The sequence below is a fragment of the Lithobates pipiens genome, unplaced genomic scaffold (assembly GCF_037356315.1).
Source record: "Lithobates pipiens isolate NorthernLeopardFrog02 unplaced genomic scaffold, aLitPip1_a1.2 Scaffold_27, whole genome shotgun sequence".
Lineage (NCBI taxonomy): Eukaryota > Metazoa > Chordata > Amphibia > Anura > Ranidae > Lithobates > Lithobates pipiens.
Window position 1 is genome coordinate 101848091 of NW_027507788.1, and position 26398 is coordinate 101874488.

At 40.7% G+C, this 26398-nt stretch overlaps 1 protein-coding gene across 4 annotated transcripts in view; it reads right to left on the reverse strand.

Moving 5' to 3' along the window:
- The window catches only part of LOC143934030 (netrin-1-like), a 173800-nt gene that overhangs the window by 113986 nt on the left and 33416 nt on the right, over positions 1-26398 (reverse strand). For 2 of the 4 annotated variants that reach the window (XM_077457269.1, XM_077457271.1), the window contains exon 2: positions 6095-6154. The exons of the other annotated variants lie outside the window; for them this stretch is intronic. The gene's annotated coding sequence lies outside the window, so the exon portion shown is untranslated. The remainder of the gene's footprint in view (positions 1-6094; positions 6155-26398) is intronic. 4 annotated transcript variants of the gene reach the window in all.

Below are 26398 nucleotides of genomic sequence, written 5' to 3' on the forward strand. Positions count from 1 at the left end.
CTGCGTATAAAGACTGATTTCAAGGAACATGCAGTGTTTGTTTCTATCCCAGAGTTTTAGAAAAATAAAGACCACCCGGACAGTACAAGAACCTGTATTTGTATTTGTCAGAGGAAATCATAAAACTATTTTTAAAACGTAGTACTCGGCATCAATGCGTGTGGCTTAGCAAAGCACAGAATGGCTTTGGAATGCTGTAAGTTCAACATATGGGTTATATTTGTAAAGCTGGTGATTTCAATGCTCTAACCAACTGAACAGACTAACCTTTGAACACTCACACTCTTTTAATCTGTACCATTCTTCTTTTCTTTTTTATGTTGGCTCTCTGGATTACACTTGGCATTATCACTCATCTGTGCTGCTGATTGCTTTGCATAGTGCATGTCTCCTTTTAAAACTTACATTAATTACATTACATACAGTGTACATACAATGTAATTACATACAATACAAAAATGAAAATCACTTGAGTATTAAAACTCCCAAATAGGTAAACATTAGTAATATGCGTTCTATTGAAATGCTTTGCAATTACCTGTTGCTCCTGCCACTCGCCAAATCAGCAATTGCCTTCCCATGGTCCATTGATATTGCTCTCTGGCCGCCATTGAATTACATATAGCCTCAGTGTTGTTGACACCAAGGAGAAACTAGGATAGTGATGGACCAGAGAACCTTTACTCACACTAAGGAGATCAATGATATGGTTGGGAGGGGGAGAAAGCGGGAGAGGGGGTGAGAGGGAGAGAGAGGGGGGGAAAGGGGGAATAGTGGGAGGCGAGACCAGGAGGTATAAGATAGATGGGGGAGAAAGGGTGAGGGAGAGGGGAAGAAAAAGAGGGGGAGATGGGAAGAAGAGAGAGAGGGTCTTAGAGAGAGAGAGAGAGAGATAGAATGAGATTGGAAGATGGAGAAAGAGAGGGGGGAGAGAAAGGGAAGAAGGGTGGAGGAGACAGAAAGAGAAGGGGGTGAAAGAGAGAGTCCTGAAAGAGGGAGAGAGAGAACGAGGGGAGAGCTACAGAGGGAGAAAAAGGTGGAGGGAGAAAGATGGGAGGTGAGAGAGAAAGGAAAAGGGATACAGGGAAAGACTAAGCCATGCCTCCGATGCATTTCGTTCCGCCCCCTGGAGCTTAGTTATGGGGAACATCGGGGGTGTGGCTTGGTCAAGTCCAGGCTGAGGTTGCCACTCCACTCACTTCCCTATTATCTTTCAGATGTGTGGCAACAGGGGTCACCCCTTTTCCCTTGGTTTCATAACAGTTAGGCTTAATGTACACGGGATGTTTTACAACCTCTCCTGAATGATTTAATTTGACAGATAGTAACCGACGTTAAAAAACATCAATTTTTCTCCAAATCTGTTGCCCTTCCTATAGGTTTTGCTCCCACTGATTTAGCCCTTATTAAACAAAACTACTCCTTTACGTGGGCCACTTCCCACATACCCTACTTGGGAGTAGGACTGCCCGGAAATTTTCGCGATCTCTTTGGGGTTAATTACCCCCCATTGATTAGAAAACTTAAAAATACTATTAAGAGCTGGCTTTCTTTACATATTCCCTTTATAGGGAGAATCACAGCGCTCAAAATGGTCATCCTTCCCAGGCTGTTATATCTGTTTCGTTCCCTACCAGTTAAGGTTTCTAAATCTTTTCTCCTCAACCTTCAGTCCCATTTTAACAGATTAATTTGGAGTAATAGGCCTAGGTTTGCCAGGGGAGTCCTATACAGCTCTATGAGAAGTGGAGGCCTAGGGGTTCCTCAAATTTGGTTGTATTATCTTACCTGCAGATTTACGCAACAAGCACAGTGGTCGATCCCTAACTCCAGAGTTCCTTGGGTGCAATTTGAGAGTGATTCGATAGCACCCTTTTATCTCCCTGGCCTTATGTGGTCAACGCATCGACCTCATTCAACCTTATGCACGCTTAATATTATAGTTGCGGACAGTCTACTACTGTGGCACCGCTACAAACACAAATACAACCTCACTTCGGAGAGCTCTATGGGCGCCTCTTACCTGGGGGATCCTGGGTTCCCCCCAGCCTATCTCCATCCTGAGTCTTTCAGATTGTGGGTTCAATGCAAACTTACTCAGTTAAGGGACTTCGTGACGGGTTCTGATTTCACTCCCTTCTCGGTATTACAGACCCAGCACCAACTCCCCGATGGGGAACTTTTTAGATACCTGCAAATCCGTCACTTCTTTCTCTCCCATTACAGACTCCGGTCCCCGGTCCAACTCACCATCTTTGAGGATTTATGTTTTAACTTCCCACGCCAAAAAGGCCTGATTTCCCTGATCTACAAAGCTCTTGAGGGACTTAAGCCGCGTACACACGGGCGGATTGTATGGCCTACTTAGTCCGTCATACAATCCGACGGACAGTCCGTCATACTTTCGAATGAACGGACTTGACCACACACGGATGCACAAACAGTCTGTCGAAAGCTTGCGCGATGACGTGTACAGCACGTACGACGGGACTAGAAATAGGAAGTCCAATACACAGCAATGCAGCCGTGTAAATCCTTTCTGAGCATGCGCCATTCTTAGTCCGTCGAACTAGCCTACTCACGAGCGGATTGTCCGCTGAAACCAAAGTATGACGGACAATATTACGGAAATTACGAAATACTTAGTACGCCAGACTGCACGCTGAAAAAGTCCGCTGAAGCCCACACACGAGCGGACTGTCCGCTGAAATGTGTTTCGACGGACTAAGTAGGCCATACAGTCCGCCCGTGTGTACCCGGCTTTACAGTTGTCCAGACTCTGAATTATAGATCACAATGGGAACAGGAGCTTGCACTGGGGGCCGGTGTTGTGGACTGGGAGGAGGGATGGGACAAAACGTGTAAATGCACCAGATCCTTAACAATTAGGGAAACGGCTATTAAAGTAATTACCAGATGGTACTACACTCCGGTGTGTTTGCACAAGATTTACGTTCATACATCCCCAGCTGTTTTAGAGGTTGCAATCACCTGGGCACCTTTGTTCACATTTTTTGGGACTGTGAGTTGATTCGACCAGTTTGGCAGGAGGTTTTGAGAATGATGGATAAGCTCGCTGGTCGTGCGTTGTCCCTTACTTACCACCACTGTCTTCTCTTCCAAACCCCGCCGGACACCCCTAAACCCCTAGTAAGGCTCGTTCATTCCATCTGTGTCTCTATGCTATGGACTATAGCATTACATTGGAAGTCCCCATCGATCCCTTTATCTCAGGTTCTCTCACGCATTGATCAAGTAATGCTGACTGAAAAGATTTTACATACTCTGCAGGACACGACTCATATATATGACCTAAAGTGGAACCCATGGTTCCTATTCCGATTACAAAAATGATTACACCTTGGGTTTTTTCTCTTGGCTATCTGAAAAAAAATGTATTATTTTTTTATTTTTTTCTTTCTTTCTAGACTTTTCTCATTTCTTTCTTAGTGTTGTCTATTTTTATACATTACAAATATGAAGGTCAGGACATTGAATATTTTAGCTTTCCCTTTCTTGCAATCTTTCGTTGGATGTAAGATCTATACCAATGTTTATATTCTTTGTATGGTCCGTAGAGTCCTATGGTCTGTTTGCCATTTTATTATAATCTTGTCATCCAACTGCTTATGATGTATATGTCATCTGATCCTTTTTGCTGACGCTGTTTTCTATTTATCGCTTTAATAAACTTTTTTGAAAACAAAAAAAAAAAACATCCATTTTGCAGCATTTACATGCTGTGTTTAGCCACAGTTATCCGTGTTTGCATTTAGAAGCGTTTTTTAAATGTATTTATTTATTTTACACACGTTTACAAACTGTTACAGGCGTTTGCCATTTCAAATTCCTCTGAACATCCATTCTGAACGCATTTTGTAGCTTTCCAAAAAATTCTTCTAAACTCAACTGCCTAGAAATGACTATAAACGACCCTGTGTACATGTGCTGATAAGATAATATAGAGGAGAATTCAGGGGCAGTTAAAAAAAAAGCCCAACTGCTCCTAAACGTCAGTTTACCAGCAGCAGTGTACATGAAGCCTAATTAGGCAGCATGCATGCAGCTGACATCTGAGCTGACTTAGACAGTTGCAGGTTGTAATTAGAAAATTTGCATTTTTTGCCCAGTTCCCACACAAACCCTGCAGAGCCTGGCAGCAGGCAGTCATTTAACTCTAGTGCCCCCTCAACCCCCTCCACAGGCTCAACATGAAAATGTGCACAATCTCATATCTCACTGTACATCAAGGGGTTGGAGTGCATGTGGACACACTCAACTGCCGTCTGCTGTCTCTGCCTGCAACCTGTCAGAACTGCAGCATGGAGCTAAAGAGGCATTTCAGGGCTCCTCCTGCTTATGCTTCCCTGTAGACAGGCTGGGAAAGATCTGGGTCATGTGACCGCTGTATATCAATTAGAAAAATATATACTTAGATGTTTCTTTTTATTAAAATATTTACAGTGCCATCATCCACATTCAGAAAGAGAAGGGATGATGTAAATGATAGGCAGGGAGGAATATGTTACATAATATTATGTAGTATTTCATACTTGCCTAACTAAACCAGTGTTAATTTTGTCAACAAATACGTTTTTGTCATAATTTTCGTCAGTGGCATTTTTAGAGTGACAAAAACAAAACTAAAAGTACACCACATTTTCGTTCACTCATGGAAATTATGACAAAAATCGATTCCAATTTCGTTAATAAATGAAAACAAAATGAAAATGTGAGGCAGGGATATTTACCCTCTGAACTTCTGGTTTCCCTGGAGCTCTGCCTGCTTCCTCAGGATGGAGACAACTGACTCTGCTATGCTGTCACTGCGAAACGAAGCAGCAACTATCCAGGTCAGTACCATCTCCCATTAAGTCTCCCTTCCATCTCACACCTCCCTCCCCTTCTCTCCCCCCCAGCACAATTCTTGGGGTTCAGTCCTGTCATCCACCTTCACTACTTGAACGGACTCACTGCATTTTTTCCCCAGCAGTTGCCATCACAGACCATTGCTCCATCCCCTCTCCGCCAGCGGTCACCGCTCCTTACCCCTCCCACCAGCAGTCCCAACAGACCTCAGCCACATACCACAGATTCATCTCCCCACCAGCCCTCTGTCCTTCTCCTGCATGAGCACATATCCACACAGCCAGCTGGCTTGCGGACCACTCGTTCTCCTTGTCAGCTGTCACAAAGGCTACAGTCTCCCATCCCAGCTCATCATCCCCTACATGTCCTTCAGATTCCCATGTGCCATTGACTATCTATTTCAGTTCACTTCATATTAGCCTCTTCTACCCATTTATCTCCCCGACACGCTCCCATAATTCTCCCATATACTCTACTCCCAACATTTGCAACTCCCATTCTATGCCTCACAACATAACAGATAGGAGATCCATTCCAGTTCATTTTGTCACCTCCCCTGGCCATATCCTCTCTCCCACCCAAACCCCCCCTCCCCCCTTGAGCTCTCCCTTCATCCCTCCCATCTTTCCCCCTCGCTATCCCAAGCCATCCTTTTTCCCCCAAGTCTGGGTCCACACACTCTAGTCCTCCCCTTTCTCCCCTCCCACCTATCCCCCACTCTACCCTCACCACCTCCCTGTCCATCTTTCTCCTCCCCTTCTCCCCCCCTCACCCTCCCCATACCATTCCCAGACCCCCGGCAGACTCTTTGACTACAGATTTCAGTGTCACAGACAGACCAATTTGTGATATAGCCCCAATAACATACACTAGCAGGTCAGTTACTGAATTATTATAATTACTTTAAAAGGGAGTTTACTTATTAAAGTATTTTATTGCATGAATTTTAGAACACATTACTTTTTAAGAAGCTTCTCTTATCTAGTTCAATGTTTTGCTTCTCCTTCCCTTCGGCTGTTTTTACTAGGTTTTAAATACTATGTCAAATAGACATATACGTATATGTTTTAAATAGAGCTTCACTCCACTGTACAATGTTCTGATACATGTCATGTAAAAGATTTTTACCTTTCAACATTTTCACATATGTACATCATGCTATATACATACAGTGGGGAGAACAAGTATTTGATACACTGCCGATTTTGCAGGTTTTCCTACTTACAAAGCATGTAGAAGTCTGTAATTTTTATCATAGGTACTCTTCAACTGTGAGAGACGGAATCTAAAACAAAAATCCAGAAAATCACATTGTATGATTTTTAAATAATTCATTTGCATTTTATTGCATGACATAAGTATTTGATCACCTACCAACCAGTAAGAATTCCGGCTCTCACAGACCTGTTATTTTTTTTTTTTTTTAAGAAGCCCTCCTGTTCTCCATTTATTACCTGCATTAACAACACCTGTTTGAACTTGTTACTTATATAAAAAACACCTGTCCACATACTCAATCAAACAGACTCCAACCTCTCCACACTGGCCAAGACCAGAGAGCTGTGTAAGGACATGAGGGATAAAATTGTAGATTTGCACAAGGCTGGGATTAGCAACAGGACAATAGGCAAGCAGCTTGATGAGAAGGCAACAACTGTTGGTGCAATTATTAGAAAATGGAATAAGTTCAAGATGATGGTCAATCTCCCTTGGTCTGGGGCTCCATGCAAGATCTCACCTTGTGGGGCACCAATGATCATGCGGAAGGTGAGGGATCAGCCCAGAACTACATGGCAGGACCTGGTCAATGACCTGAAGAGAGCTGGGACCACAGTCTCAAATAAAACCATTAGTAACACTATGCCATCTTGGATTAAAATCCTGCAGCACACGCAAGGTCCCCCTGCTCAAGCCAGCCCATGTCCAGGCCCATCTGAAGTTTTACAATGACCATCTGGATGATCCAGAGGAGGAATGGGAGAAGATAATGTGGTCTGATGAGACAAAAATAAGGCTTTTTGGTCTAAACTCCACTCGCTGTGTTTGGAGGAAGAAGAAGGATGAGTGCAACCCCAAGAACACCATCCCAACCATGAAGCATGGAGGTGGAAACATCATTCTTTGGGGCTGCTTTTCTGCAAAGGGGGCAGGATGACTGCACCATATTGAAGGGGGATGGATGGGGCCATGTATCTTGAGATCTTGGTCAACAACCTTCTTCCCTTAGTAATAGCATTGATGGGTCGTGGCTGGGTCTTCCAGCATGACAACGACCCAAAACACACAGCTAGGGCAACTAAGAAGTGGCTCTGTAAGAAGCATCTCAAGTTCCTGGAGTGGCCTAGCCAGTCTCCAGACCTGAACCCAATAGAAAATCTTTGGAGGGAGCTGAAAGTCCGTATTGACCAGCGACAGCCCCGAAACCTGAAGGATCTGGATAAGGTCTGTATGGAGGAGTGGTCCAAAATCCCCGCTGCAGTGTGTAAACCTGGTCAAGAAGTACAGGAAACATATGATCTCTGTAATTGCAAACAAAGGTTTCTGTACCAAATATTAAGTTCTGCTTTTCTGATTTATCAAATACTTATGTCATGCAATAAAATGCAAATTAACTATTTAAAAAGCATAAAAATCAACCTGCAAAATCAGCAGTGTATAAAAAACTTGTTCTCCTCACTGTATATATTTCTGTACAATTTTATTTTAGATTTTCCACTCCAAGAGTATATAATGAGTTTGGAAATTGTAGAGAAATGCATAAATAATGAATTACAATTTAACTAAACCCATTCAATTTTAGTCGACTAAATCTTTAGTACATTTTAGTCGACTAAAATACGACTAAAACTAAAACAATTGCAGAAGACCAAAATGGGACTAAAGCTAAAATGGGATTTTGGTCAAAAGACTAGGACAAACTAAATCAAAATTTGCTGCCATAACTAAACACATATTTTTATTTTTATTTGGGAATTACCATTATAAACACAATAAGTACATGCGTATGTGCTTTTTAAGTGTCATTTCATGAGATAATTTATGAGGGCGTGTTTAGGGGTGGGGCAACTGGTGGCGAGTAACCCTTGAGGCCTGGCTACTAGCTCAAGGCTTGAAATTTTGAGCCCTGTAAAAAGATAACCAAGGAATTGAGAGTGCCAATCAGCAGTATTCAAACTCTAATCAAGAAGTGGAAAATTAGGGGTTCTGTGGAAACCAAACCACAGTCAGGTAGACCAACTAAAATTTCAGCCACAACTGGCAGGAAAATTGTTCGGTATGCAAAGAAAAGCCCACAAATAACTTCAGGGGAAATGCAGGGCTCTCTGAAAACATGTGGTGTGGCTGTTTCAAGATGCACAATAAGGAGGCACTTGAAGAAAGATGGGCTGCATGGCCGAGTTGCCAGAAGAAAGCCATTACTACACAAATGCCACAAAGTATCCCATGTACAATATCCTGGACAGCACAGAGACAAGCCTCAAACCTTCTGACACAAATTCATTTGGAGTGATGAGACCAAAATTTAGCTTTTTAGCCACAACCATAAATGCTACATTTGGAGAGGAGTCAACAAGGCCTATGATGAAAGGTACTGAGGTGGATCGCTGATGTTTTGGGGATGTGTGCGTTACAAAGGCACAGGAAATGTGGTCAAAATTGTTGGCATGATTAATGCAGTATGTCAGTGTTTCTCAATTCCAGTCCTCAAGGCACCTCAACAGGACATGTCTTCAGGATTTCCCTCAGATGAAACAGCTTTGGTAATTACTAAGGCAGTGAAACTGATCAAATCACCTGTGCAAAATAATGAAGAGCCTGAAAAAATGACCTGTTGGTGCGCCTTGAGGGCTGGAGTTGAGAAACACTGCAGTATGTTATCAAAAAATGCCGGAGAAACATTTGCATTCATCAGCCAGGAAGCTGCAGGGCGTACTTGGACATTCCAACATGACAATGATCCAATATACGAGGCCAAGTCAACCTGTCATTGGTTACAGCAGAATAAAGTGAAGGTTCTGGAATGACCATCTCAGTCTCCTGACCTCAATATCATTAAGCCACTCTGAGGAGATCTCAAATGTGCAGTTCATGCAAGACAGCCCAAGAATTTACATTAACTGGAAGCTTTTTGCCAAGAGGAATGGGCAGCCTTACCATCTAAGAAGATAAAGAGCCTCATCCACAAATATCACAAAATACTTCAAGCTGTCATTGATGTTAAAGGGCAATACACTGTATTAAGAACTGGAGTATGTAAATCTTTGATCAGGGTCATTTGGGTAGTTTCTGTTGCCATTGTGATTTAAAAAGAGTAAATATAGTTGATTGATAATAAATGGCTTCAGCTTAACACTAACCATGAATGAAAGAAAAGTTTTTTGTAATTATTCATATTCTCTGAAAAATGGCCAAGCAATCATAAATTCTGCCAGGGTATATAAACGTATGAGCACAACTGTACTTGCAGCAGTTTTCAGTAAATCTTCCCTCTACTAGACATGTGCATTCGTTTTTGTCCGAATGCATTTTTGTCCGAATTTCAGGTATTTTCGTTTTAGTTTTGACAAATGATAACGAAAGCGCAGAATCCGAAAAACGAAAGATCCGACATAAATAAATGCTTTATTTTCGTTTTCGTTGTTACAACAGTTCGATATAGAATAGGAGAATCGACATGACTCTGACAATAACAATCTATGTCTATTGAACCTGTGGTCAAATGTGCCTAACCTTACCTCTATTAGTCCAAGATTATATAGAGAAAAGATTCGACAGAAAGAAAATATTCGACATAGAGAGAAAAGATTTGACAGAGAGAAAAGATGACACCTGACAATGTGAGACTTAGACCATTCATTCAACATGAACGATGGAGATTTGACAAAGCAACGAAAAACACACACGTTTATAATAATATTCGACGGGGCATTGAAACTGTACGACACTGCAAACATACATTTCCGGAGTCAAATGCTCCACCTATAGGCTATATAGAGTTTAGCAGCTTCGTTGAATCTTCTTTATACATTCGACAGACACCATAAGCCTTCAAAGACAGATTCGACCGTAATTCATGTGGATTTTCGGACGAATGCAATTTTTGAATGAAAAACTAAATAAATTAAAACAAATTTTGGGAGTAACTAAATACATTTTTTTTCCGGGTGAAAACGACATTCCGAAACAAAATATTTCACTCTGCACATGTCTACCCTCTACCTAACACCCTCCCCCTTCCTCATTGCTGCACCTGGATGCCATGGCCATTTTTAGCAGGCCAAGATTTCACACTTCCTGGTAGTGTCAAAGTTTGACAACACCTTCTCATCCACTATAAAGCCTTATTGGCCTATCACTTTGATGGAAGAACGTTTTCAATGTTAGATGGACAGCATGTAATAAGCCTGATTAACTCAGCCTCATTGTTATCCCCATGAACTTGATCTAATTACAGATTTCTAACATATATAAGAGAACTGTTCAACAATTTGTTTATTGGTTTTATGATTGTTGATTTAAGGTGGGGCTTAAAGTGGTTGTAAAGCCTTAAGAATTTTTGCCTTAATGCATTCTATGCATTAAGGTGAAAAATCTTCTGTGCTGCAGCTCCCTCCCTAAGACCCCCCATCTCTTACCTGAGCCTGATCTTATCCAGTGATTGGAACAAGCACAGCGGCTCAAGATGCTGTAGCTCTCCTCATTGGTCAGCGATCGGCTCTTGCTGCTGTCAATCAAAAGATGTGACACAGGAGCAGGAGGCGGGGCTGATCCTCTTCTTCCGACTAGGGACCCCAGAAGAAGAGGGTCGGGGCTGCTCTGTGCAAAACCATTGCACAAAGCAGGTAAGTATAGGCATGTTTATTATTTTTATTTAAAAAAAATTGAACATTAGTATCACTTTAACTCTTGCAACATTACATTATATAAATATTCAAACTTTTCTCTTTTAAAAATAGATAAGAACATATATACTTTTTGTTCTTTAATTCCCTTTGTATGCAGTTTTTCAACCTACTTCTGCCTTTCTGGCTTAAGCCAAAATTATCCACTTAAGGACCGCCTCACGCCAATATACATCGGCAGAATGGCACGGCTGGACACAATCACGTACCTGTACATGGCTCTTTAGGTGCCCAGCCGTGGGTCGCTAGCGCGCCGCTTGCGCGCCGCTTGCGCGCCGCTAGCGCGCCGCTAGCTGCACGCTACCGAACCGGTCCTGAGCTCCGTGACCATGGCTGTGGGACCAGTGGACCCGATCGCCGCTGGTGTCCCATGATTGGGTCACAGAGCTGGAGAACGAGGAGGGGTCTGTGTAAACAAGCCTCTCCCCGTGCTTCCTAATGTGGCTGTCACCGATAGTCTATTCCCTTTTATAGATCAGTGATGTCACATTCCAGGCTACACCCCTACAATAAAAAAACACATAATGTCACACATAACCCCTACACTGCCCCCCTAGTGGTTAACTCCTTCACTGCCAGTGTCATTTACACAGGAACCAGTGCATTTAAATAGCACTGATTGCTGTATAAATGACAATGGTCCCAAAAATGTGTCAAAAATGTCCGATGTGTCCGCCATAAGGTCGCAGTCACAATTAAAATCGCTTATCGCCGCCATTACTAGTAAAAAAAATATTAATAAAAATGCTATAAAACTATCCCCTATTTTGTAAACGCTATAACTTTTGTGCAAACCAATCAATAATCGCTAATTGCGTTTTTTTTACCAATATATAGAAGAACATGTATCGGCCTAAACTGAGAAAAAACATTTTTTTTATATATTTTTTGGGGATATTTATTATAGCAAAAAGTAAACAATATTGCTTTTTTTTTTAATTGTTGCTCTATTTTTGTTTATAGTGCAAAAAAGAAAAATCTCAGAGGTGATCAAATACCACCAAAAGAAAGCTCCATTTGTGTGAAAAAAAGGACGCCAATTTTGTTTGGGAGTCACGTCGCACGACCGCACAATTGTCAGTTAAAGTTACGCAGTGCTGAATCGCAAAAAGGGGCCTGGTCCTTTGGCTGCAAATTGGTCCGGGGCTTAAGTGGTTAAGTCACTGCTCAGGCCTGTAGACTCCTGAGATATCATCATCATACATCCCACAAGTCTTCAAGGCCTTTTCTAGTAATCTCAAAATTACAGCAGTAGCGAAAGGTCAGGATTTTGGTTGCATCCTCCTACCTACCTGTAAATCGGTAAGTGGTTAAGCGGGTTCAAACTATATATTAAATTTATAAAATATTTGCACTGATGTTTGAGAATGAGTAGAATAATTAATTCAATAAATAATCAAATCTAGCACCTAACAGATATTATCAAGAACTCAGAGTATGTACCTTTAATGAGAAGGTTGGAAACTTAGTTGCTAGCTGCAACTATTACAATATTCCTTCTGATGATATCTATCTATCAATCATCATGTTATATCTGGCTATATATCTCTATTCAGAGAAATAAATATACATTTTACCAAGTCATACAAATTTTTAGGTATGTGTTCTTTATTTTTATAGAAATTTGACCCAAACAGTATGGTTGTAGCCCTCCAGCAATGTAAGATGTAGATTCTAAACCTGCAGGTTATAGAAAACAGATGATGGCCTGTGAACACACCATACAGTGTTGTGTGAACATCCAGTTACCAGTTTTCTAATAGCTTCTGTGCATACAATCTTCCTTTCCCTACTAAATGTTTGCTCATGGGAACATTTAAGTGAGAATGGTCTAGTGCTGATGACTTAAAAAACGTACACTGTGACATTATTATTATTCAGAGGATTCATCACTGTTAGTGGAATTGATGGATGTCTGTGATGAACAGCAGAGAAGGCAAAGTAAAGTCAGCAAGTTCTGATGTAGACTAGTGGTCAATTTTTATTCATGATTAGGCTCAGGCTGGAACAACAAAGAAGCCTTGGCAGTCAAAGCCCAGTAAAATACATCTGCTGTGTGTGTCCATAGATTTACAAAAACGAAAGGCTTGACTGTGTTTACATACCAAAATGGATTTTCTAATTTAAAATAGAGGTCTAGAAAACATTTAAAAGTTAAGGTTAACCACTTGCCCACTGGACACTTTCACCCCCTTCTTGCCCAGGCCAATTTTTATCTTTTAGTGTTGTCACACTGACAATGACAATGACAATTGCGCGGTCATGCAACACTGTACCCAAACAACATTTTTATATGTTTTTCAAACAAATAGAGCTTTCTTTTGGTGGTATTTAACCACTGTGTTTTTTAATGTTTGCTAAATAAACAAAAAAAAGACAGAAAATTTCAAAGTTTGTTGCAAAATTTAGCAAACAGGTAATTTTTATCCTTCACTGATGTGCGTTAATGAGGCTGTACTGATTAGCAGTGATAGGCTGCACTGGTGGGCACTGATCAGGTGGCACTAATAAGGTGGCACTGATGGGCAATGATGGGCACTAATAGGCTGCACTAATGGGCACTGATAAGGAGGCACTGGTGGGCACTGATGAGGAGGCACTGATGAGTTGATGAGCTGTAGCACGGTTGCCAATTGATTGAGGTTGCTTGGAACCACAGTAAATGCTGTCAGGATAGAGAGTGGAAGCAGATAGGGAAAAATCAATTCCCCCCATCTGTTTTGTAATAACTGAACCTTGGAGGGTCATCTGGATGTATACATTTGGTATTTTGCTGCTTGCCTGGAATTATAGTCCCAAAGAATCTGAACCCAAGAACAAAAATGTTATATATTGCAGCTTACGTAGGTATGGTGGCTGGATAGATTTTCTTTTTTCAGTCTAAGTACATTTTCGGCATGTACAGAGACATTCATGTTGCTCCTGCTATAAGCCCAATGTCCTTTCTGTGCACTGAACTAAAAGTTCAAACAATATTATCAGCTTTGGACATGCCCCATCATACAAACATATTGGTCGGAAGTGCACAAAATAATAGCAGAGGTCACTACCTATCATCTGGACAAAACTCCAGCCCAATTTTTACTGCATTATTCCGATAAGTCAACCCGCTCTTATTATAAGTCTCTAGCAATGCACATGGTTAATGCTGCCAGAACATGCATCCCATGCAAATGGCGCTCCCCTGACCCCCCATTACTCCGGGATTGGTTTAATCACATTAACACTATTATGACAATGGAAGACCTGATTCACCAAGCTAATGATACTCCTTCGAAATTCACGACCACATGGGCTTGTTGGATTCATTTTAAGACCACTGATCCATATAAACGACTCATGCAGGTTTGATTGCATGGATTAAGGAGCAGACCCCTCTCACAGGAAGATACCCTCTGAATAGGAGTCATTTCTCACCATGGATTTCTCTGAGCTCTTTGAATCTGATCTAATAATGATTTTTACAAATTCCCCTGCAGACTTTACAAATTTTTGTAACTCTGTGATCTCATCATACTTAGAGATCACTATCTCTATTAGTCATTCATCCCCTCTGTCTATACTTATGACAAATAACATGGCAGATATATTTACTCTACACAAAACAACCTCTGCGATTCGGTGGACCACCTTTGAAGTCTAGGTAGCGAGATAGCTTGCCATATGATGGTTTATAGTGTTTTCTTTATGTCTTCTCTTACGACATTTTTCTTTTTGAGGAGCCGCATAGTATCTTGAAGGCTATCATTCGTTTGCTGGCGGCTGCGTCCGCCTTTATATTATAACAAATGTAACCGAACCAATGATTTCCACTGACTATGTACTGTTTTGATCTCATGTATTGATGTGTAAACTTCAATAAAATGTTTTGACAAAAAAAAAATATATATTATCAGCTTTCCTAGTTTTCTTTTGTGCGCTAAAGAATACTATACGATGAGGAAAGAGAGTAGCTCAGGGTGACAACATTATTCCATAGATAATTTACTGTGAGTGGGTTTTAAGATGTAGGATAATCAGGTAAATATAAAGGAAAACAGCCCAAAACAAGTAAATGAATGCAGCCACTACATCTAAGGACTAATTAGCAACATTATATTACATTTTAGTTTTGGGGTTTATATATGTGTTAAAACTTAAACTCTGATAACTTGGGGTATTTTTTTTTCTGTATATGTCTTTATGCTATATTAATCTACATTACAAAGAATTCTATGAAGACCAAGGATTACAGTACAGCAGATGCTGTTTGCTTTGCAGCTACTGTTTAATTGTCTAATGGCAAATTTGTACTTCGTGTCACAAATTAGGGAACCGACTCTCACTAAGGGGCAGAGTGGATGCCCAGGACTTTATGTAGCAGCTGGGTGGATAGTGATGATATACAGGGTGTATACTGAGTACTGAGAGCCCTGAAGTGGGCCAATTTGCGGAATCTAAGAGGCACCCCCTGGTCTTCACCAGAGCAGATGATACTCTAATGGAGCACTGGAGTAGTAGGTACACAGAGTAGCAAACAGGAATGTATGAGAACACACAGAGACACAGGGAAGAAACACAAGTTTGAAATGCAAGTGCAGATAAAAAGGAACTGATTGAAACTCACAGAGCTGCAGACAAGCAGGAAATGTCTAGAGTACAGTGGAGGAAGAGAGACAAGACACTGGTAGGAATGCACAAGATAACAGAGGTAGAAAACACAGGGAACACAGGCATGGGGTAACAGGAAGGGATACACAACACTGGAAACCATGCACACTGGGAATTCTGGGATACAGAGGCAAACAGATTAGTAGCACAAAGGAAGAGAAGCTCAGAGAAAACACAGTATCAATCACTGGGGCACCCAGGGGGTCTGGCTGCTAGCATGTAGACATGTTTCTTATACACTGAGCAATCCACCCACTAGCCTTTTAAATAGTACCCCACTGGGATTGGCTGGAAGCTGGCAGCTGAACCCAGAGGGAAGGACCAAGTGCTGAAGCTGGGAACAAGTGAGTGTGACATTTAGCCAATTGATGAAGGACTATTCTCTGCAGACCCATGCAGACAACGTGTTTTTTTCATGCTTTACATCAGGGGTCTCCAAACTTTCTAAACAAAGGGCCAGTTTGCTGATCTTTAGGTGGGCCGAACGTTGGTATCAGCGGGAGAATAGTAAACCATCGGGAGATAGTACCCCATAGTTGGTAGTGGGAGGAATAGTACCCCACCGTTGCTGTCAGTGGGAGGATTAGTGCCCCATCGCTGGTGTCAGTGGGAGGAAGAGTGCCCGATTATTGGTGGCAGTAGGAAGAATAGTGCCCCACCCTTGGTGTCAGTCGGAGTAATAGTGCCCCATCTTTGGAGTCAGTGAGATGAATAGTGCCCCATCTTTGGTGTCAGTGGGAGGAATAGTGCCCCATCATTGGTAGTGGGAAGAATAGTACCCTATTGTTTTTGTCAGTGGGAGGAATAGTGTCTTGTATCAGTGAGAGAAACACTGCCCCAAGGGCCGGATATAGACAAGCAAAGGGCCACATCCGCCCCTCCTCCCCGGGCCACAGTTTGGAGCCACATCCGCCCTCCCTTCCGGGGACACAGTTTGGAGACCACTGCTTTACATTAACCACTTGGGATCCGCGCTATTGCAAAATGACGGCAATAGCGCGGACCCACATTTTCGGGACTACGTCTATTGACGTAGTCCCGGTTACGAGCGGCCTGCGCGCCCCCTGAGGGGCGCGCGCGGCGCGCTCTGTGATCGGCGAGTCCGTGAGACTCGCCTGATCACCGATCCGTGTAAGGGGTCGATCCCGACCCCTTATCACGTGATCAGCTGTCAGCCAATGACAGCTGATCATGTGATAAAACGGAGCCGGTAATCGGCTAGTATTCCTCCTCGCGCTGACAGCGCGAGGAGAAAAAAAAAAGCCGATCGCCGGCGGCCGTGTTCGGGACATCAGTCCCGATCACGGTCAGCAATATAAAAGGACACCTGCCCCCTGCCAGTGCCCACCTGCCACCCGCAGTGCCATCCTGAATAAAGTAAGTGCCCCCCTGTCAGTGCCACCCAGCAGTGCCCACAGTGCCACCCAGCAGTGCCCACAGTGCCACCCAGCAGTGCCCACAGTGCCACCCACAGTGCCACCCAGCAGTGCCACCCACAGTGCCACCCAAAATCTGCCTCAGGTGCTGCACCCCAGTGCCGCCCATCAGTGCCCAGCAGTGCCGCCCATCAGTGCCCAGCAGTGCCACCTATCAGAGCCACCTATCAGTGCCACCTATCAGTGCCCATCAGTCCCATCTATCTGTGGTACCTATCAGTGCCCATCCGTGCCACCCATCCGTGCCACTTATCCGTGCCACCCATCCGTGCCATCTTATCTGTGCCCATCTTTGCCCATCAGTGCCGCCTTATCTGTGCCCATCGGTGCCGCCTTATCTGTGCCTATTAGTGCCGCCTTAACTATGCCTATCAGTGCCCACCAGTGCAGCCTATCAGTGCCCACCAATGCAGCCCATCAGTGCCCACCAATGCAGCCCATCAGTGCCCACCAATGCAGCCTATCAGTGCCGCCTAATCAGCGCACTTCAATGAAGGAGAAAAATGACCCGTTTGCAAAATTTTATAACAAACTATTAAAACATGATTTTTTTTTTTTTTTTTTTTGCATCTTTTTTTGTTTGTTTAGCAAAAAATAAAACTCCGAGCTGTAACTAAATACCACCAAAAGAAAGCTCTATTTGTGGGAAAAAAATGATAAAAATTTCATTTGGGTACAGTGTTGTATGACCGCGCAATTGTCACTCAAAGTGCATCAGCGCTGAAAGCTGAAAATTGGTCTGGGACTGAGGGGGGTTTAAGTGCCCAGTAAGCAAGTGGTTAAAGAAACAAACTGAGTTTCTGAGACATGCAAATTAAACTAAAGCTCCACCTGTTGGCTCAAAGGCAACATGTAAAATATTACATTGCTATAATTCATATTTACTTGACTTGATATTTTTTCAGTCCTTACATTATTAAATATATGGAAAAAAATCAAAGGAAAAACTCTTTACATCTGTCCTGTAAAAGGATTAAAAAGATCAAAAATTCTCTGATTGTGAGGCTTGGAATTAACCGATTCAGCCCCGGAAGATTTGGCCACTCAATGACCAGGCCATTTTTTGTGATTCGGCACTACGCCGCTTTAACTGACAATTGCGCGATGGTGCGAAGCTGTACCCAAACAAAATTGATGTCCTTTTTTTCCCACAAATAAAGATTTCTTTTGGGGGTATTTGATCGCCTCTGCGCTTTTTTTTTGCGCTATAAACAAAAGAAAAGTGACAATTTTTAAAAACACAATATCTTTTACTTTTTGCTATAATAAATATCCCAAATTTTTTTCCTCAGTTTAGGCTGATATGTATTCTTCTACATATTTTTGGTTAAAAAAAAATCGCAATAAGCATATACTGTATGGATTGATTTGTGCAAAAAAATTATAGTGTCTACAAAATAGGGTATAGATTTATGGCATTTTTATTATTATTTTTTGTTTACTAGTAATGGCGGTGATCTGACATTATGTCAGGACTGTGACATTATGGTGGACACTTTTGACACATTTTTGAAACCATTGACAATTATACAGCGATCAGTGCCATAAAAATGCACTGATTACTGTGTAAATGTCACTGGCAGGGAAGGGGTTAACACTAGGGGGCAATCGAGGAGTTAACTGTGTTCCTTATGTGTGTTTCTACCTGTGGGGGGATGGGACTGTCTAGGCGGAGAGAGAGATCGCTGTTTATACATAGTATGAACACACGATCTGTCTCCTCTTCCCTGAAAGAACCAGCTACGGGCACACACTATGGGCACGCTTAGTGGGCAAAAGACGAAGCGATGTAAGGTAACGTTGTTTCACCCAGCCATGCCATTCTACCACAGTAAAACTGCAGCGGCTGGTCGGCAAGTAGTTAATGTGCTCGCTTTAATAAATCATCCATAGCCATGCAAACTTAAATAACATTTATATGGAAAGCTGGCTTAGAATACACATAGAAACATGACTGCACAAGCTGTGGTTCATAAAGCATGAGCTGCAAAAATAGTATGGCAAAGACATTATTGCATTCTCCTTCAAGGTAAAAAAAAACAGAACTTTCTGCAAAGGCCACTCATTGTTCATGTGCTTTTAAGCCTTGAGTTTTAATGGAACCTTTTTGTTTGCACGCTGCAAATAAACATGTTCTAAGATAAACCAAGTAAAAAAAAAAAAAAGTCTGTCAAATGGGGTTATAATACAAACTTATTTCAATATGGATTTTAAACATTTTGCAGCGGTATGGTCCAGTTAGTTCACATCAATAGCACACCAACATATATATCATTTGGTGGTGGTGGTGCAGAATGAGGCACTAAGGCCGCGTACACACGGGCGGACTGTCCGCCCAACTAGGTTCGTCAAACAGTTTGACAAACAGTCCGTTCAAAATTTGCATGAGCGGACTTGACCACACACGACGAACGAACAGTCCGCTGAAAACTTGCGCGATGACGTGAACGGCACGTACGTCGGGACGAGAAATTCGGCGTCCGATACACTGCAATGCAACCTTCGCCGTGTAAATTCTTTCTGAGCATGCGCGAGACTTAGTTTGCCGAACAAGCCTACACACGAGCGGACTGTTCGCTCAAACCAAGTTTCAGCGGACAGTCTTACGGAAATTCCGAAAAACTTTGTTCGTCAGACTGTCCGCTGAAACTGTCCGCTGAAGCCCACACACGAGAGGACTGTCCGCTGAAACACTGTTCAGCGGACAAAGTTGGACGAACAGTCCGCCCGTGTGTATGCGGCCTTACAGCTACACTTAGACACTGGAGCATTGTTCCCTTTGTGCTAAAAAATAATTTACTATAGCAGTGCAAGTTAAGGAGATATTCACAGTACCTACAGGTAAGCTTTATTACAGGCTTACCTGTAGGTAAAAAATGAAAAAGTTGGTTTACTACCACTTTCAATTTGTTTATTAATGATAAAGAGGTTGGAATCAATAGTTGATACCAAATTATCTAGGGGAAAGACTTCACAGTCGCATCACAGTAAGACCTTACCAAAATAGGGGGTTTGACAGCTACAGGGCAGATGAGGTTCAATATTGAGAAATGTAAAGTTATGCTCCTGGGTGCCAAAAAAACACAAGCAAAATACACATTAGGAGGGTCTCCCCTGGGAGAATCAGCAATAGAGAAGGATCTGGGGGTGTTTGTAGATCACAGACTTAGCAATAGCATGCAATGACAATCTGCAGCTAACAAAGCTAGTACAATACTGTCATGCATTAAAAAGGGCATGCATTCCCGAGATAAATAAATACTTCTTCCACTTTACAAAACACTGGTTTGGCCTCATCTTGAATATGTAGTTGAGTTTAGGTTAACCAATCTTCAGGAAGGATGTTGTTGAATTGGAAAATTAAGTGAAGGTCAACACAATGAATAAGGGTTGTGGAGGACCTCAGCTATGAGAATCAAGTACATAGGTTACAGTTATTCACTCATGAGACGAGGTGCCTAAGAGGGCAAATTATTACAATCAAAGGTGACTCCATTAATTGTGATAAACTGTTTACTCTAAGGTCCCTGAAGAGAACATGCAGCCATGAACTGAGGTTAGAAGAAAGGAGGTTACAGTTTAGATTGCCAAAAGGATTCTGTTAGAGCAGAAAAAATGTGGAACTCTGTCCCCCAGGAACTGGTACTATCTGAGAGATTCAACAACTTCAAAAATGTACCAGGCTATGAGAATTGTTAGAGACTAAAAATCACACCCACATCGATTGAACTGACTAGACCGTCTTTTTTTAACCTTATGAAATATGTAACTATGCAATGGTAATTTAAATACAATTCAGATACAATTTACTATTTTTCTCGTGCCTCTGCAGACTCTAGGGAAATATCAGGGATCCCCATTGGTGTCCTCATCACACTCCATTTGTTTGGTGTGAGTTCCTTCACTTACCAATAACGATTACCTACAGTAGTGACAAATGATAAACAAACTCATAAATCTCAAGGGGTAAGATGTTTTAATTTTAATTTTAATTTATATAACCTAATTTGTAATCTCCTAATTGGAGAACTTTGTCATCACATAATTTGTGTCTATGAATTTGGATTATATCCATAGAATAGAATGTTTTTTTCTCACAAATATTTCATTTTTCTGTTTACTAACAACTATGCCCTAGTTCTAGATGTATTTAATCACTGCCCTGGTCTAACTGCAGATCAGAGTGGAATTACTCATTACAACTATCTAAGTTTATATCTGGAGTCTGTGAGGGACACATTGTGTGCCCCCTAGGACTCCTTATATTTACACAATTGTTTTTTTTTTTTTATATATATATAATTGTTTATTTATTTATTTTTTGTATATTTTCAGTTTTTTCTGTATATCGCTGTTTGCTGCAATGTCCCGAGGAAGCTCAGAAGAGCGAAACATGTAGGAAAGAAACAATGCAGGCTCAATAGTATACAAATGTGGTAATTTGCGGAATCCTGTAGAATCTGCACCAGTGTTTGTATATCTATATTCGTTACACTATATGTATATGGAGAGAATTGTTTTCCTTATTTAAATATGTATTTTGTACATTTAATAAAACTTTATAGATTTTAATTATTGTGTTTATATATATGGTACCGTTATAAAAATCCCGGGGGTTGGTTACCCTCCAGTCCCCTGTTAGCCTTTTTTTCCCTTTCTTTTCAAAAATTTTTCAATTGGGATGTGGTACCTTTTTTATCCATTCATGTTATTGACCAATAGCCTTCTCTATATATATCTTTTGTATGTAACTATGCAATGACAAAAAGTATTAGATGAAAACAAGTTTCTTCATTATTTCTTTGTGTTATTTCTTCTGCTCCTCACTCATTTAAAGATGAATTCCAGGAATTCAGCTCCTTTATAACAAGTGAAGGCATACTATGAGTTAAGTCCAAGGAGATGCATGGCTTCTGGCCTTATCTCTATTATTTACATCCGAGAGTTTAATTATTTTTTTTAAGTGCCCCTGTTCCCTGTGCTAGCATGCAAAAGCAAAAGAGCATCAATTCTGTCCACATGCAAACAGCGTGTATACGCTGCATACATGGATACGCTGCATACTCGGATCTTGAGCAGTAATTCTAGCACAAGATCTCCTCTGTAAATCTTAGGTGGCAATCTGTAAATGCTTTTAAATCATCACCTATGGATAGTAAAATTTACGTTGTTTTTCGCCATTTCACGGGCGTGTGCACTTTTAAAACGTGGCATGTTTGGTATCTATTTACCGGACGTAACTTTTATATTTTACAAAAAAATATGTTATCTATTGTGTTTTTTTGCATTACAATTCAAAAAAGTGTATTTTTTCCCCAAAATTTGGTTTGCGCAATACAGTGTGATTTAAAAAATTTAAAAACCCACCAATTTATTCTTTAGAGCCTCTGCTATAATACTTGGGGGTTCTAAGTAATTTTCTAGCAAAAAAAAAACCGAATTGTTGCACGTTAGCAAATGCCAGAAAAGGCCTGGTCTTCAAAATCTAATTTAAAATCTCAAAATCACCAAATGTGTATAAGGGCAGGTTCAAGTCTATATTTATTTAAATTCTTATCTAGATTATTAAATGTACTGTATGTGATAAATTTCAAAAGTTATCTCTAAATTAGCCTTTCAACAAATGACTATAAAGAATTAATTTAGATAAAAATATATTTTTTTCCCAATCTTTGTCATTGGTGTAAATTACAGCAACATCAACAGTTATCTGTTTTGTACTAAGTAATGAGAACTAGCAGACGTGACCAATTAAAAACAATTAGAACTTTGAAATGACTTATGATTGCACTTTGGGGCTTGTAAGGTTAACGTACATATTGTAAAAATCAGTGTAATGTCTTCAGCCAAAGTTACATCTGTTTAAATAATACGTCTAAAGCATTTCAACTGTTCAAAAACCATTCACAGCAAAATGAAAGACTACTAAAGGGAAGATTCATAGCAGGGATGAATTACAAATTACAATGAGTATAATCCTAAATCATCTGTAGGTATTTTGAATATTTATTTATTTTCTATTTTGAACTAAAAGGTATTGTACTTTTTAGTACTGAATGTTAATTGTAATTAAAATGGAAACATACGATGACCACTATGCAGTTTCAGAAATGCTTTTCCTGTTTCTGCAATAAAAAATAGCTCATGTTGAAAGTATCCCCCAGCTGCTAACTAAAAGATACATGTTTGCAAATGTATTTAATCACCTGTGTCTGTCCATTCTTTTTCCTCGGCATGACAAAGCTGCAGTGTTCTGAACAGGGAAGACATTTCTGCAAAGTAAACGAATGAGTAGAAAGAAAATGAAAGAAAATGTAAGTGGGACTTTCAGTCTAGGTTCATATTGGAGCGACTTGTCATGCGATATTTAGAGATCAAATCACATGACAAGTCGCAGCCTATTGGTGGCAATGACACTGTTCTAATCGGTGCTACACCAATTTTGCGTCACCGCACCGATTTGCAAAAGTAGTTCCTGCGCTACCTTTGTCAATTTCAGTTGCGACTTCAATAGACATCTGTACATGAAGCCACACAGATGTCTATCAAGTAGCACCTGAAATTGCACTGACCTTGCTACTTTGAAATTGCGCTACTTCAAGTAAAGTAGGCGCGATTTCAAAGTAGCATCAATGTGAAACAGGGCTCAAGGTGCTTGAGGTGTTAACCCCCAGAAAAAAAACATACATGCATGTTTTTCTTGGGGGTTAATGCTTCAACACTTGAAGATCCACTTACTTTTCTTCTCTATTCATTTATGTTATTATTTGGGATGCGGTGCATTATGAGGATCTGATATACCTATAGATTAAAATTCTGCTAAGTAAGTAGATCTCTTTCTCTTTACTCTTTATGACAATCAGTAGAGGTGAGCAAACCTTTCCATTTTTGGTTTGGTCTGGGTTTGCCAAACCGAGTGGGTAGTCTCTTAAGTCTTTGGGATGCAAAATTAGCTTTTTTTCCTAGACTTTTCAAAGCTAAAAGGCTAAAGGATATATATATATGTTTTTAAGGGAATGGGGGGGGGGGGGGGCTTCTGGGTACTGCTGCTATTGTGGAAATGTACCAAATCAAACTTTTTTTAATAAAATACCATTTAGCAGGGCAACTTTGAAAATACATAAATCCCTTAATAACATGCTTGAGGGATATCTAAAAGTGCTGTTACAGAACAGTATCATATACTGTAGTACTTTAACCACTTCACGCCAACCGTATGCAAATATACAGCCCCACTGGACTGGTCTTTTTTCCCACGAGGCTGCATTTTTGCATATCTCCCTTTGTGCTGGGAGCGCACCACACATCATGCTCCCAAACACAGAGACCGGCGTCTCACCAAGAGCCCCAGACCCCATTCTAAAGATCGAGACTCGGAACATCTGATTCTGGTCACCTGATCGCTGTGATAGCCTCTGATTTGGTATCACAGTGATCAGTCACTGTGAAGCCCACCCTCGTGTTATCTGTCTCTGTGAATGGATGATACATTATATCATTCTCTGTCCGTGCAGAGGTAGAAAAAAAAAAGTGTGTGAAGAAAAAATAAATAATAATAATAATAAAAAAATGTAACTTAATTTTGTAAAAAAATACCGAGATCAATGTTTGATCTAGGTCACTGCCAGGGTTAGTATTTGGGTCAAGGTCAGAGACAAAGGTCAGGGTCAGTATTTTTTGGACAGGATTTTTTTTTTTTTATTAGTATCAGTGTCATTTTGTGTCAGTGTCAGTATGTTTAGAATTAAAAATAAAAGCAAAATGTGCACTGTTGTTTCTGGGCGGAACAAACAACAGCTAACATACACATATGTGGTATCGCTGCGATCACCAGGATCAGGAGAATTTATTTTGGGCTGTTTGGTGGTAGGTTATGGTAGTAGCAAGAAAAATACAATTAAATTATACAAAAATATTTCTTTTTTACTATTTTGGGCCAGTTTTCCTTTGATAATAAGAAAAAAAAATCAGGAGATAGCCATTACCATTTACCATTTACCACCTAATGCAAACCCAATTTGTCATGAAAAAAACAGGGTATAATCCACCTGGATGCACAAAGTAGTTGTGATACTAACACATGTCAAAATTGCAAAATTGGGCTTAGGCATTAAGTAAAACAAACGTGACATAAAAAGAAAAAATTGTGTGTAGTTCCCCACTAAAATTCAAATCAGGCCCTTAACCAGGCATGCATCCTGGGAGACTAATGAGGGTACACGCCTCCTCCTGAACCAGACTGGGCCACATGCCTTTTAAGATTTTGGAAGGGGCAAGGGGTGGTGAGGGAGTCCCATACTATCCCTAAACATTCACGGCATGCCTTGTGCTCCATTTTACAATGCCACTACCAAACACCCCTCAGCACCCCCAACCTCATGCTTTCATACCAGGAGAATAAATAATAAATAAATAATAGGGGTAATAGGCTGTATATAGTTCTGACTCTCTTGGACTGTGTACCATGCATACAACTGACCACTACACTCTACGCATTACATACATCAGACCACTTCACTATGAACATTATATACACCTGTCCCCTGCACTATTTACCTTACATACTCCAAAAACTTCCACCCTGCACCTCATATATTTCTGACCTCTGAATTCAGTGCATAGCATTATATTTTGAGCCCCTTCTGCTGTCCTTTTTTTCTCCTTTTGGAGTCAAATAACAGTTAAAGTTCACTGTAGTCAGAACATCTTGAAAATCTCCTTTATGCAGATTTTTTTTTAACATATTGAAGCCTTTTTTACTGATTAGTTTAGTCTGAATGTCCACAATGTGCTTGTAAAGTGCTTGAAAATGCTTGTCACAAGGACTAATGGGTATTTTCACAGCTCAAATATGCTTCAAAACAATTGACACTGTTTTTTTTTTTTTTTCTTTAAATGCTTCTAAAGTATTACAAACTATGTTAAACATGCTTGAAAAGCTCATACATTCTCATGTGTTAATGCTAGTTTATGATGGGCATTTTCAAGCTCTGCTGATGTGAAGGACACCTAGTGAGTAATCGGGCCCGTTTTGTCATTTCAGTCAACCCTAGTCCAAAGTTCTCCTTTAATTGACTTTCGAAGACCGTTGAGCTCATATGCTAGCCTTGAAATAAGAAAATATTTTAATTTGAAATGAAATATTCTGAGCTTTCTTGAACATGAAAGACAATTATGTAGTGAAGATATACAGCTGGAGCATATTTGTGCCATTTCATTGACAAACATGTACTATAAGTGTGAAAGCTCCATACATCATGTTGACATTCTGCATGTAAGAGATACCATTTGTTAGATTCATTCTCCTGGCTGTCGTGTTGTGGGACCTCACCACTTTGGGCAAAACCCTGGCATGGTTTGCAATATGTATATTGTTACTACTGAATTAACATTAATGCACATTCTGTATATATAGAGTATATATACAGTGTGTGGGTGTGTATTTGTGTTATACTATATATGTTGGCTGTATTCCTGTTTAAGGATTTGCGGCTCTATACAGACAATCTTTTGATGTACACATATTTTTCACTCTGCACA